At 49.0% G+C, this 13,001-nt stretch overlaps 1 protein-coding gene across 3 annotated transcripts in view; it reads left to right on the top strand.

Annotated features, from left to right (window-relative positions):
* The window catches only part of ZBTB11 (zinc finger and BTB domain containing 11), a 1,413,389-nt gene that overhangs the window by 167,683 nt on the left and 1,232,705 nt on the right, over positions 1 to 13,001 (top strand). The gene's annotated exons all lie outside the window — the stretch shown is intronic.

Raw genomic sequence — 13,001 nt, 5'->3', positions numbered from 1 at the left:
TTTCCTGTTACGTCCCAGCCCTTTCCCTACTTCTTGGATCCATTTCTCTTTCATCCTATTAAGGAACTTAGCAGGATCCTCTTTTGGCTGCATTGACTGTCATAAAAGATCCAATATCTGGCCTATCAGGTTACATCTCCCTAACCAATCTCAAATTGTTGTTCTTACTAAATTAAATGGCGGCCCATATCTAGTTTCATTGAGGGTAACATTGCTTACTCCAGCCTTTTGAAAGACAATGTTTGTTTCATTTCTTATAAGAGAAATAAGTAGACATTTGATGTCCCGTATGTTGGCTGGCTGGCCTGGCTTATAGTGGGTACCTGATGGTACTTACACCATGTGCCAGGTCCAGTTATCCCTTATTAGTAGATTAGTAGTGTTCTAGCAGCTTAGGCTGATAGAGGTAGCTATAGCAGAGCACCTTAGGCTGAACTAGGAGACATGCAAAGCTCCTACTATACCACTTATATCATATAGGTACTATATCATAAGAAACACAATACTCAGTGTTACCAAAAATAAAGGTACTTTATTTTAGTGACAATATGCCAAAAATATCTGAGGATATACTTCCTTAGGAGGTAACTAAAATACATAAAATATACACACAAACCAAAATCAGGTAAGTGAAACAGTCAGAAAGTAGTGCAAACACTGTAGAATACAATAGGATGCAATAGGCCCAGGGGCAACACAAACCATATAGTAAGAAAGTGGAAAGCGAACCACGAATGGACCCCTAGGCTAGTGTAGTGTGTAGCGGGTCGCTGGGAGTGTAAGAAAACACTAAGGGTGTCCAAGATACCCCACCCCAAGACCCTGAAAAGTAGGAGTAAAGTGATACTACTTTCCCAGAAACACACTAAACTTGTGATAGAGGATTCTGCAAAGACCACAACAGACTCCAAAGCACTGAAGATGGATTCCTGGACCTGAGGACCTGCAAAGGAATGTGACCAAGTCCAAGAGTCGTGAAAGTGTCCGGGGGGTGCAGGAGCCCACTAAACCTTGGATGAGGTTCAAAATGGCTGCCTCTGGATGGAAGAAGCTGAAGATTCTGCAACAACGAAAGGTGCTAGGAACTTCTCCTTTGTGCAGAAGATGTCCCACCGAGTGCTGGAGGATGTAGAGTTGTTTCCTTGATGAAAGACTGCAAACAAGCCTTGCTAGCTGCAAAGGTCGCAGTTTAAGAAAAAGGGTGCTGCCCGGGCCCAGGAAAGACCAGGATGTCGCCACTTGGGAGAGGAGACAGAGGGGGCCCTTAGCAACACAGAGAGCCCACGCAGAAGAAGGCAGCACCCACAGAAGTCCTTGAACACGGGTTCAAGAAGACTGAGCATGGCAGTCGTCTCAACACTACCAAAGAGGGTCCCATGAAGCCGGTGGTCAACTCAGCGAGTTGAGCAATGCAGGACGGAGTGCTGGGGACCTGGGTTGGCTGTGCACGAAGGATTCCTTGCAAAAGTACACAGTAGCCCTAGCAGCTGCAGTTCACACGGTGCACAGGATTACTGTCTGGAGAGAGGATGCAAGGACTTACCTTCTCCAAATTTGGACAGTTGGACCACTGGACAGTCTGGGTCACTACCTTTGTTCCAGGGGCCACGCTCGTCGGGATGAGAGGGGTGCCAGAGTCCCGGTGACGCTGAAGTTTGGTGCCTGCTGGAGCACGGGGAAGATTCCGTCAACCCACAGGAGATTTCTTCGTGGCTTCAAGTGCAGGGTGAAGGCAGACGGCCCTCAGAACATGCACCACCAGGAAACAGTCGAGAAAGCCAGCAGGATTAGGCGCTACAGTGTCGCTGGTAGTCTTCTTGCTACTTTGTTGCAGTTTTGCAGGCGTCCTGGAGCAGTCAGCAGCCGATCCTTGGCACAAGTCGAAGAGAGAGGTGCAGAGGAACTCTGGTGAATTCTTGCAAGTCGTTAACTTAGGAAAAGCCCACAGGAGAGACCCTAAATAGCCATCAGAGGAGGATTGGCCATCTAGTGAGGTAAGCACCTATCAGGAGGGGTCTCTGACGTCACCTGCTGGCACTGGCCACTCAGAGGTCTCCATTGTGCCCTCACACCTCTGGATTCAAGATGGCAGAGGTCTGGGACACACTGGAGGAGCTCTGAGCACCACCCCTGGGGTGGTGATGGACAGAGGAGTGGTCTCTCTCCTTTCCTTTGTCCAGTTTCCCACCAGAGCAGGGACTGGGGATTCCCTGAACCGGTGTAGAGTGGCTTAAGCAAGGAGGGCACCATCTGTGCCCTTCAAAGCATTTCCAGAGGCTGGGGGAGGCTACTCCTCCCCAGCCCTTTACACCTTTTTTCCAAAGGGAGAGGGTGTAACACCCTCTCTCTGAGGAAGTCCTTTGTTCTGCCTTCCTTGGACTGGGCTGCCCAGACCCCAGGAGGGCAGAACCCTGTCTGTGGGTTGGCAGCAGCGGTAGCTGCAGAGAAAACCCCAGAGAGCTGGTTTGGCAGTACGAGGGGTCCATAGTGGAGCCCAGGGGATGCATGGGATTGGCACCCCAATACCAGATTTGGCATGGGGGGACAATTCCATGATCTTGGACATGTTATATGGCCATATTCGGAGTTACCATTGTGAAGCTATATATAGGTATTGATCTATATGTAGTGCATGCTTGTAATGGTGTCCATGCACTCACAAAGTCTGGGGAAATTACGCTGAACTATGTGGGGCACCTTGGCTAGTGCCAGGGTGCCCTCACACTTAGTAACTTTGCACCTAACCTTCAGCAAGTGAAGGTTAGACATATAGGTGACTTATAAGTTACTTAAGTGCAGTGTAAAATGGCTGTGAAATAACGTGTGCGTTATTTCACTCAGGCTGCAGTGGCAGGCCTGTGGCAGATTTGTCGGAGCTCCCTATGGGTGGCAAAAGAAATGCTGCAGCCCATTGGGATCTCCTGGAACCCCAATACCCTGGATTCCTGGGTACCATGTACTAGGGAATTATAAGGATGTCCCAGTGTGCCAATAAGAATTGGTGAAAATGGTCACTAGCCTATAGTGACAATTTTTTAAAGGCAGCGAGAGCATTAGCACTGAGGTTCTGGTTAGCAGAGCCTCAGTGACACAGTTAGTCACTACACAGGTATACACATTCAGGCCACAAACTATGAGTAGTGGGATCATGGCTAGCAGGATCCCAGTGAGACAGGCAAAAACATACTTACATACATGTAAAAATGGGGTTAACACGCCTGGCAAGATGGTACTTTCCTACACCGTACTGCTAAGGTGATACCTGCAGTTTATTTTTCAAAAGCTCTAATCCACTTCCTTGCTCCCTTTGTAGGCAGCGACAACAATTTTCTAAGATATTCCTTCTCAGTTTGTGGCCATGGAACATAATGAGGTGCCCCAGGTCCCTCACGTGTCAGGGGAATCTGATGTAAGGGAGTGGTAGAACGCTGGGTATTATGCTGCCTAGCACATTTCTCACATACAGACTTCCGCATGTAAGGATAATCCCAGTCTGGATCTCCCTCCCCATAAAGAATGCAATCTTCTGCATTTGCTATATTGTGTGGATCAAAAGAGCCTTCTTTTGACCATGAACTCGTATGTGATGCTAGCCGTTCAGTCCAATCCACTAGCATCTCTACATATGGCACAACAGTATGCCAGCTATTCTCTCCTTTTACAACTATCTCACTAAGAGTGAGATATGTACTGCACAAAGCTGATTGAATACTCATTTGCTGCACTGATCTATCCTGTAGTGTCAGTCCTCTCAGAGCGTCACAAGATTCCATCCCTGTGTCTGGTTGGCCATGCATTCTGTGAAACTACAATCTCTCAAGCTCTCTGGAAAACGTCTTTTGTCCTCCCTCTCTCATACCAACACGATCAGCTAATACCCTTGATCTTTTTGTATGATCCAGATCATTTAGGGGTCTTTCTTGAATATCACTCGGAGATAGAGTGTCTCACTCTTGGAGGTTGAAGCAGCTCACCTATAGTTTCTGCACACTTATGTATAGGCATCTCCCCATCTCTTACTTTGCAATAACCACTCTTGAACAGTTTCTGGTGACACTATTACGTTCCCCTTCTTCTGCCAAGGTGGTAAACTTTCTTTAGTCCTATCTTTTTCTTGGGATGCTGGCCATCGTGCCATACTAGCAGTTCTGTCCACATAGTCACTTCATCTAACATCATCTGCATTTCTTCACTGTGAGGAAGACATTTGTTCCCTAACTACCTTTCCTGTTGTTTCCTATGCAGGAAATGTAATGTTGCTGAAGAATCATGCAAACGGTCATGACTATCCCCTGCACCTCTGTCCTCCTTGGAAGAGGCTAGGTCTAAAAGTAGGGTGAACTGTGCTTCTGATCCACAGGGCAAGAATAGTTTTCTCTTTTTTGTAATTTGGTTCTCCCTTACTACTGAGGTATGTAACAAGATGCTCAATTATTTTAATATCAAATGTCCCTTCTTTTGTCCTGGGATACATGTTTTTGGGTGGCTTTAGACCATACTCAACAATATTGTTGTAATTTTCTCTGAATATGGGTAAAAACCTTCTGCATATATGCTAAGGGAGTCTCCATAATTACTCGTCTTCCCAATATGTTTAACATTTTTTATCTAGCTAGCCAAATATCCCTCCTCTTTTATAATGCATATTAAAAGAACATTACACAATAACATCACACAGTGGCCGCTTCATTCATAACACACACACTCACAATCAGCATAAGAAAATATGAACACATCAGCTATTTCCGAAGTATGAATCACCATTTTTTCTAAATAAAAAATAAAAAAATACAACCGACAATCCCTAGTCACTTCCCTCTGTGCCTAGCGAGGATAACATTTTCAAGGTATGGCCCTCATGATGACCCTGGCGGTCCGAAGACCACCATATTCCGATGGTCTGTCGGTGAAGACCACCATATTACGAGTTTGGTTAAAGCCAAACCGCTGAGCCTCCACCTGTCCCGCTGCATTCCCGCATTTTGTCGGGCTGGAGATTAGCACCTCACGAGGGAGGAGACCGCCAGCATTTTTCTGGCGGTTTCACTGCCAGAGGAAGCTGGTGGTCTTGCACCCTGGCGACAGGAATGCTTATTCCTGTTGCCAGGATACACTCGCACACACGTTCGCATACCCGCACACATGCACTGCACCCACATACTCCCACACACACCCCACTCACCCACGCACTCGCGTCATACACCCCATTCACACTAACTTACCTACACAAACACTGCACCCATGCACGCATTCACTCCTCCCTCCCCAGCACATACATGCGTTCACACACACCCTCCCACAGCGCATAAATACATACATACATACATTCACACACACCCCCAGTGCATATATACATTCACTCCCCCGTCCTCCAGTGCACACATACATTCACACACACACCCTGCCGCATACACGCAATCATCCGCTCTCCCCATCCACTCACACACTCATCCCTGTCCACTTACATACACACGCACTCACCCGCTTTCCCCCTATCCACACTCACTTCCCCATCACCTCGTCCACACAAAATCACTCACACACTCACAAACACTCTCCACTCCCCCACATCCATGGCATTCACACACGCACCCCCTCCCCTGTCGAACGATCCACTTACATTGTTCGCCGAGGAGGTTGTCTGGGAGGGGACAGGTCCTGGCACTTCCACTGCCAGCAGCGCCTCGCCATCTGGACACCGCCACACCGTATTACGGGTCATAATACGGTGTGCGGTCTCTTTTTGGCGTGGAGGTACTGCCTCTGCACCGCTTTTCTGGCAGTCTTCCAAAATCAGTCATATTAAGGTGGTCTTAAGACCGCCAGCACTGGTGGTCTTTCGGCGCCGGCGGTCTTACTAAAAGACCTCCAAGGTGGTCATGAGGGCCTATGTGTCTTTCAGACCATAGAGTGACTTCTGAATATTAGATCCAGGGTAGTCATTTGAGTGTCCAGATTGTATTTAGAGATACATTTTAACAACATCAGCCTTTCTGCTGTCCCTCTATGTCAAATCATTATTCATGCATTGGCAACCTCTAATTTCGAGTCACCCAAATTGACTACGTCTAACTCGTCATTAGGAATTACAACCGGTTATGCAGCACCCAAGGAATCAACAAAATTTTACTCTAATTGGTAAATGCAACTGGTCACCCCTGATTACTTTTCTTTGCGCTCAAGGATGGGAACCTTTTCAAACTGTGCGTCTCTCAGACCACAAAATGACTTCCAGACATTAGATACGGGACAGTAATTTGAGTGTTTAGGTCTTATCTGGAGGTAAAGTTTAGCGACAACAGATTTCCAGCTATCAACAAGAAACGTATTCTCTCCCCTCCAAATTTGAAATTACCCACATTAACCACTTCTACCTCATCGCTACAACAAGTGAACCAATTATGTAGTGCCCTTCCTGATATTGTGCAACACATATACACAATCTAGCATGCAATGCCTTTATATCTCTTATAACCTTATGTCTACACCTGTGTTTACCACTGCCAGAGAAAATAAGTCATATAGTAAATAAAGAGCATGAAACTTTAGTCCGCATTTGCCCTCACCTTTAAAAGACGGCAGTCCCTGGACTCGTTCCCGGCCCCTGTGCACAGACAGAACTTCATAACCCATATCATCTGCTTACCAAGTCAAAGATGCACAATAGTCTGTGCGGCAGGGGTTAGGTGGTCCCTCGGTGTCAGCAGGAAGGTGAAAACAAGAATGAGACCTCCTATGTTGGCTGTTGCAGGGTAAATAAAAAAAAAATTAAAATGAAAAAAAAGACAAACTTTTCTTAGGCAGTGAAAAGACAGTCCTTTACTGTTGCAGCAGGGAGCTCCACCCTCCTCACACAGACCGACAGCCGATCTCAAATTTCTGTGACACAGACAGCCTCTTATATACAAACTCACACAATGCTTAATTGCAAGACAGTAAATAATGACTGACTGACCAGTCATAGATTTAAACAGAAAACCATTTGAACACCTGTGACCCTAAACCCCTTAGCTCCAAACTAATCTACACATTCTTCACTTGTGGTTTTTACAATGCTCGACAAACTAACCATTCTTCACTCTTGAATACATACATTTCTGCAGCAAATACAATTATAATATCATTTAACTGTGACTCTTTCAAGTTACTCATTTCAGTGTCCTCAAGTAAACTCTTAACCTTATTCTGGTCAGCACTGGATTTGGCCTTCAGTATTATTGTATTTCATGCCCCTGCATTGCGCTTTCTTCTAATGTCTGTTCTTGCATTATATTTTCACATATATATGCTACATTCCCTGTAACAAAGGCTTGAAGCAAGATGATTTCTAAAGGCACAGTTGTGGACTGCTTATTGAGGGGTGATCTATGTTTGAATCTCTGCTTCTCCATTGTTCTGCACGCTGTAATCTGTGACAGTCTTTAATTTATGATAATGTAGCATGAGCCCGTTTTGGTGGTTATAAAATAGTGTGAGTTAACCACTGAAAGCTCAAGCCTTAAGTGTGGCTCTGGCTCAGCTTGAGGTCCAGTTGGAACCTTGAGCCCCTAACGAGCCCAACTTTCATATGACTTCTGCCTGCCATCCTCGCTCTACCCTCATGTACAAATAGGTAAATGGAAAGCATTATCATTTGAGCAATAGGCGTGGCTTCAGGCGTCAATATAGGGTCGCACTCCGAGTGCTCCAGACCCCCTCTGTCATCTGACGCTGCAAGCTGCCCACATCGAGTGCTTCCCGAACACCTCCCTGCTATCAGAGGTAAAAGCCCCCTGATTAAGGCTGATTGGGGCCGTGGTCTTCCCAAAGGTGGCCCTTGCTGATGGATCGGCTGTGGGAGCGGGTTTCAGCCTCACTCAAGATGGCAGCCTTCTCGTGGCCACTGTGTGCCCTGCTAGCCGGCAGCCTTGGTCCTAGATCTGCCCTGTGCAGAGGCTTGGGGCCCGCTGCCTTTTGGCAACACCATTAATACAAGCCGTGGGCTCACAATGGTGGAACGGCGCACACTGCGACGCTAGCCTAGTGTGATCATAAGGCCTGGGAGGGCTCAGCGGTGCGGCTGAGGTCTTTGAGGGTCCTATATTGTGCCAACAACGCCTGGCTCTTGTTTCCTGACACCTGGGTTTGACCTGCAGCTGTGCCTTGAAGCTGATTGGGGGGGAGGAGCTCTCCTAGTTAGGCAGTCTGAGCTGCTGGGCCTGGTGCACTCCCACGGCCTGGCGGGAGCCAAAGGAGCGACCTGGGGCTTCTTCACCACACCTCTCCAGCCTCTAGCTCTCATCCCTTGGAGCTGGTGAGGATGCACCAAAACAGGCCAGGAGACAAGGGGGTGAAGGCTGTGACAATTGTACTCCCTATGGAGTCAGGATCCCAGGACTAGCAGCAGCCCTTGGATTTGGGCTGATCTGATCTGACCTGACCACCTTTTCTCTTCTCTCCTCCCCTTCACCTCTCCTCCACCTGCTACAAATAACAATCACTTTCTGAAGTGGGCAGGAGAGAAGACTGAACACTGGCTGAAAGGTGCTTATAGGGAGAAGTGGAGATTCAGGTGGAGACAAACGGTCCTCCCTACTTCCTCTCCGCCTTTTTTCTGTGGTTTTCCACACTGTTATAAATCAATCCCCAAACAACCCTCAGAACGAGAGAACTGGACAGCCAGGCTGGTTTGGTGCTGAGCGTGGTCCGACTTTTTCATTTGCCTGGCCAAGCATGCAACACTGCCAGAATCCCTTCTGGTTGAACTGGTGCCCTGTCTGCTTGTGCTGCTTTTCCCTGGTGGGGCAAGGTGACTGGATGCCACGTGGTGACTTCCTAATTATTGCCACTGCCGCAATCATGGGGAAGGACAAGAGCCACTAAACCCACTCCTCCCAGACATGTATTAACATATTCACCACCAGTTCATTGGAAGGCCCCCCTGGTTTCAGGGGAGTCTTCGGGGTCCCACTTCCCTTCCGATACCGGGGACTTTTCCGTGATTCTGCAAGCCATTCACACGTCGCAGTTGAAAACAAGGTTGCAAAGGTTCATATTGATGTAGTGCTGCTGCACCAAGACCTGCGCCTTATTGTTGTCAGAATTGCTATGGGCTGAGTATCAACGGTGGAAGGCTGTGTCTCCGTCCTGAAATTGGACGTCCCTCATTTTATGTCTCAAGCTGCGAGATCGGGCAGAGGATCCTGAAAGCCGGTCTTGGTGCAACATTAGGTTGGTTGGCTTCCCTGAGAGCTCGGAGATGCTGAATTCCTGGAGGCATGGTTCAGATCCTGGATTCCAGCGGATATGTTGTCATCTTGTTTTATGTTGGAATAGGCACGCAGAGCACTGACGCCCAATCCACCTCCCAAGCCCCTTCAAAGATCCATGATTGCCTGCATTCTCAGTTTTTGAGATAGACTCGATCCTTCGTGGGGCCTTATAACTCAAAGCCCTGCATTATGGAAATGCTAAATTAATGGTGTTTCTGGACTACCCTAGAGCAGTGCAGGGTAAACTGAGATCTTACAAACAGGTCAAACAAAAATTGAAGGCCATGAACTTATCCTACATGTTTTTGTTTCCCACACATTTGAAAGTGATTTAAGAGGGCAAAACTGTCTTTTTTTGACACACCAGAGACTGCTTGGAACTGGCTCACTGAGGAGATACTGATACATCATCCAAATCCATCTTCCCAGATCTCTGGGAAAGCACCCTCACAGAGAAAACCTATAACTGGCCAGCCGAAACAAAAGATCTGTACCAACTCCAGCGAAGGGCAAGGACAATCGGCAGCCAGATCACCCTTGTTGAGTTGCAGTCAAGGCTCAGAACAGGCATCACAAACAGATCCAGCATCCATCAAATCCACACTGCACGCCACGACCTCTGGAAACTCACCAGTCTTACAGCCTGACAATACTGGTGGAGCAAATCACTGACACCCTGCGGTCCTGTTGGTGGCCAACCTGCTGCCTACTAAGCTGGGAAAGTCAGCTTGGACTAACACTGAATTTAACTTTTGACTGGAGGATAGCTGATCTGTGATCCTTCTAGAAGGGGGTCCACCACTCCATATCGCACGTAATGTTTGGGGATTATGTTATAGTTCAAATGGTGACCGATGCTTCTGGAGGGAGAAGTATGGGTTTTTTGGGAGGGTAAACGTAATTTCACAATGACACTTTTTGTTTGTATATGTTGCTTTATGATTGCGATTATGCCATACTGAAACATACAGCGATGTATTCCACAGGGGCACATACAGCAATGACTACAATGGATCTTTCCGCCAGCAATACACACGAGGTGCCCAACTTACTGGTTTTGCTTTCTCATGACGAACAGGCTTCAAAATTCTATATTGGAACGTTCACAGGCTCTTTGACCGTATTAAATGGTCTACAGTCATGCACTACACTCAGCACTTCCTTCCCTTGATCTGATGCTTCAGATGCCACACTTGCTGAGTGGCCATTGCCTCTTCTTACTCCATCACTGGTAAAAAGGGGCCTTCCACGCCGGCTTCACAAGGGGCTCCTGTGGGGTGGAAATTTTGCTTCACTGCTCCTTTCCCATGGTGTTTACTCAAGTCCTTCCCCATACTCAGGGACAATTTCTCACCCTTGAGGGTTGAGTGGATTGGCAAGGCCTTAATCTGGTATGTGTCTACGCCCCTCCTTGACTAGTGAGCCATTTCTTCACAGCTTAACAAATCTCATCCTGGCACTCCCAGGTGGTGCCACTGTGGTGCGAGGGGCTTTCAATGCTGTGCTAGACCCTCATGCTGATTTCACAGGTACTGCCTCCAAGCACAGGTGTGCAAGGGCCTGTCAGCTGTCCAACTGAGTGGACGCCCTTGGTTTGTGTGACATATGTAAGCTATGGCATCTCCAACAAAGGCAATGAACACACACTTTAGCAGCCCTCCACTCTCACAAGTGCATATAATTTATGCACATTCTGGCCAACTACTACTTGCACATTTTGGAGATAGAAATTCTTCCCAAAAGGGATTTCTTACCACTCCCCTGTGCTACTAATTCTCGGTTCTAGGACTGCCCGCCAATGGCCTATGTGGAGTCTCAAGGCAGGGGAGCTTAAAAACAAGAGTTGTTGGGGGCGGAGCTAGCCAGCGGCATGATGGCCGGCACTCCGTGAGGCTCTGCTCGAGCAGTGGGCCCAGTTTGCTAAATTCTCCGGTCAGGACGGAGCTGGCCGAGCGATGAGAGGGTGTGGGGGGGTCGCCTGATGCTGACGGCTTCCCCCTGTTGCAGCGGCGGCAGTTACGGTGCGGAGCGAGGGGTCGAGCCGCCACCTTAAGGTCGAGGCGTGCACCTGGCCGCCACGTTGAGCGAGACTGGCCTGCGTTATTTCCCCGGGGACCTGGATGGCCCGAGGCAGTGATCATTGGGGTGCTCTGCGGGGGGCCATATCTGCTGTGGTGTCGTACCACAGGCCCCCCCTTCCTCCTCCATGATTGAGTGCCCTCTCTCGCCGCGTCTGGAGAATGCGGCCTTGCCTTGAGGGCCTGGACCGCGTGGCCTGGAGGTGAGATGGTTGGTGAGGCCTGGGGGGCACATTTAAAGACGATCGAACAAGTGGAGGTGGCGGGATCGTGGCTGAGGTCCGGAGGTGCGATGGAGGCGAAGGAAAGTCCGGAGTGGGAACTGGTGTATTGGTGCTCTGGCCTAGTGCCGTTGACGCAGAGGCTTATTTGACGCCGGACATTAGCGAGATCCATAGCACCGCTGACGCTAGATAAAGCTGATTAGCAGGAGCCGGGTGGACGTTGTGAAAGTGGAATGAACATCTGGCCTCCCCTCTTGGACCCCCAGGGGGGTCAGCGGAGTGTGTTTGTCAACGACTCACTGGTTGAGCAATGGGGAAGGTGGAACAGAGACAGGCTAAGCTCTCCTTTGAGGGGGGCCGACGGAAGGGGGGTGCTTCCGCATCCCAGTCGGAGGGACCTGCGACGGATGAAGAGAATTCAGATGGTTTGGTAAAGGCTATGTTTCTGGACCTTAAAACCAGCCTTGCTGGAGTAGATGGGAAGCTAGATCACGTGACAGAGCAACTTGACCGTATCAAGACTCGGGTGGACGAGCATGACGCCCACCTTGACCAGCTGGAAGCGCGTAGCTCTGGTCTGGAAGACAAGCAGCGAGGTGAGAGTGAACAATTGCTGCGCATGGAGAGGGTGCTGGAGGTCGTTCGGGCAAAGAACGAAGATTTGGAGGCCCGATCGCGTTGGAACAACCTCAGGTTAATGGGGCTCTCCGAGACCAGCGACATTGGCAGAATGGAGGATTTTGTGGAGGAGATGCTATCTGAACTGTTCCCCGGCCAGCTGTCCCGTTTGCTGGTAGTGGAGAGGGCGCATAGATCGGTGGGGCCGCGGCCCCCGCCTGGAGTTCCCCGCGTCCTATCATTATTCGGCTCCTGAACTATCGAGATCGTGACACGATTCTGCGACCGGCCAGGGAGCGCCGTCTGGTGATATATAAAAAACACTGAATTGAACTTTTTTCCAGACTACACCCCTGGCATGCAGGTGGCGCGCAGGGCGTTTTTGCCGGCGAAGCGCTCGCTGGCCCAAACTGCTGCTAGGTTCTCGCTCATATACCCGGCAAAACTAAAGGTGCAACATGGTGGGTCTCTACAGTTTTTTACGGACCCGAAACTGGCGGCGAGATATGCCAAGTCTCTTCCTCGGAAGCCTGAGGCGATGCCGGAGGCTGGGAGTGCCGCGGAACGAGAGTCGCTGAGCGATAGGGACTGATCGTCACTGATTATTTTTGTCTTTTCAGCAAAGAATGCGCCGCTGCAGCTAATTGTGCGATGCATTTCTTTTTGTGCCGCTCGTCCTGAAGACACTCCTTTTGTGCTGGGCCCCGCCTGCCCTCCCTGCCTGATACTAGGTGGGTTGGGCGGCTAGTCTCCGCCATCTGGATGAGTCCCCATTACTTGCATATTTGGGTAAATGTGTTTTTTGGGGGGAGGGATATGTCTTTGACCCG

The sequence above is a fragment of the Pleurodeles waltl genome, chromosome 8, assembly GCF_031143425.1.
Source record: "Pleurodeles waltl isolate 20211129_DDA chromosome 8, aPleWal1.hap1.20221129, whole genome shotgun sequence".
NCBI lineage: Eukaryota > Metazoa > Chordata > Amphibia > Caudata > Salamandridae > Pleurodeles > Pleurodeles waltl.
The sequence above is the reverse complement of the archived record's forward strand: the minus strand, read 5'-3'. Positions and strand labels throughout refer to the sequence as shown.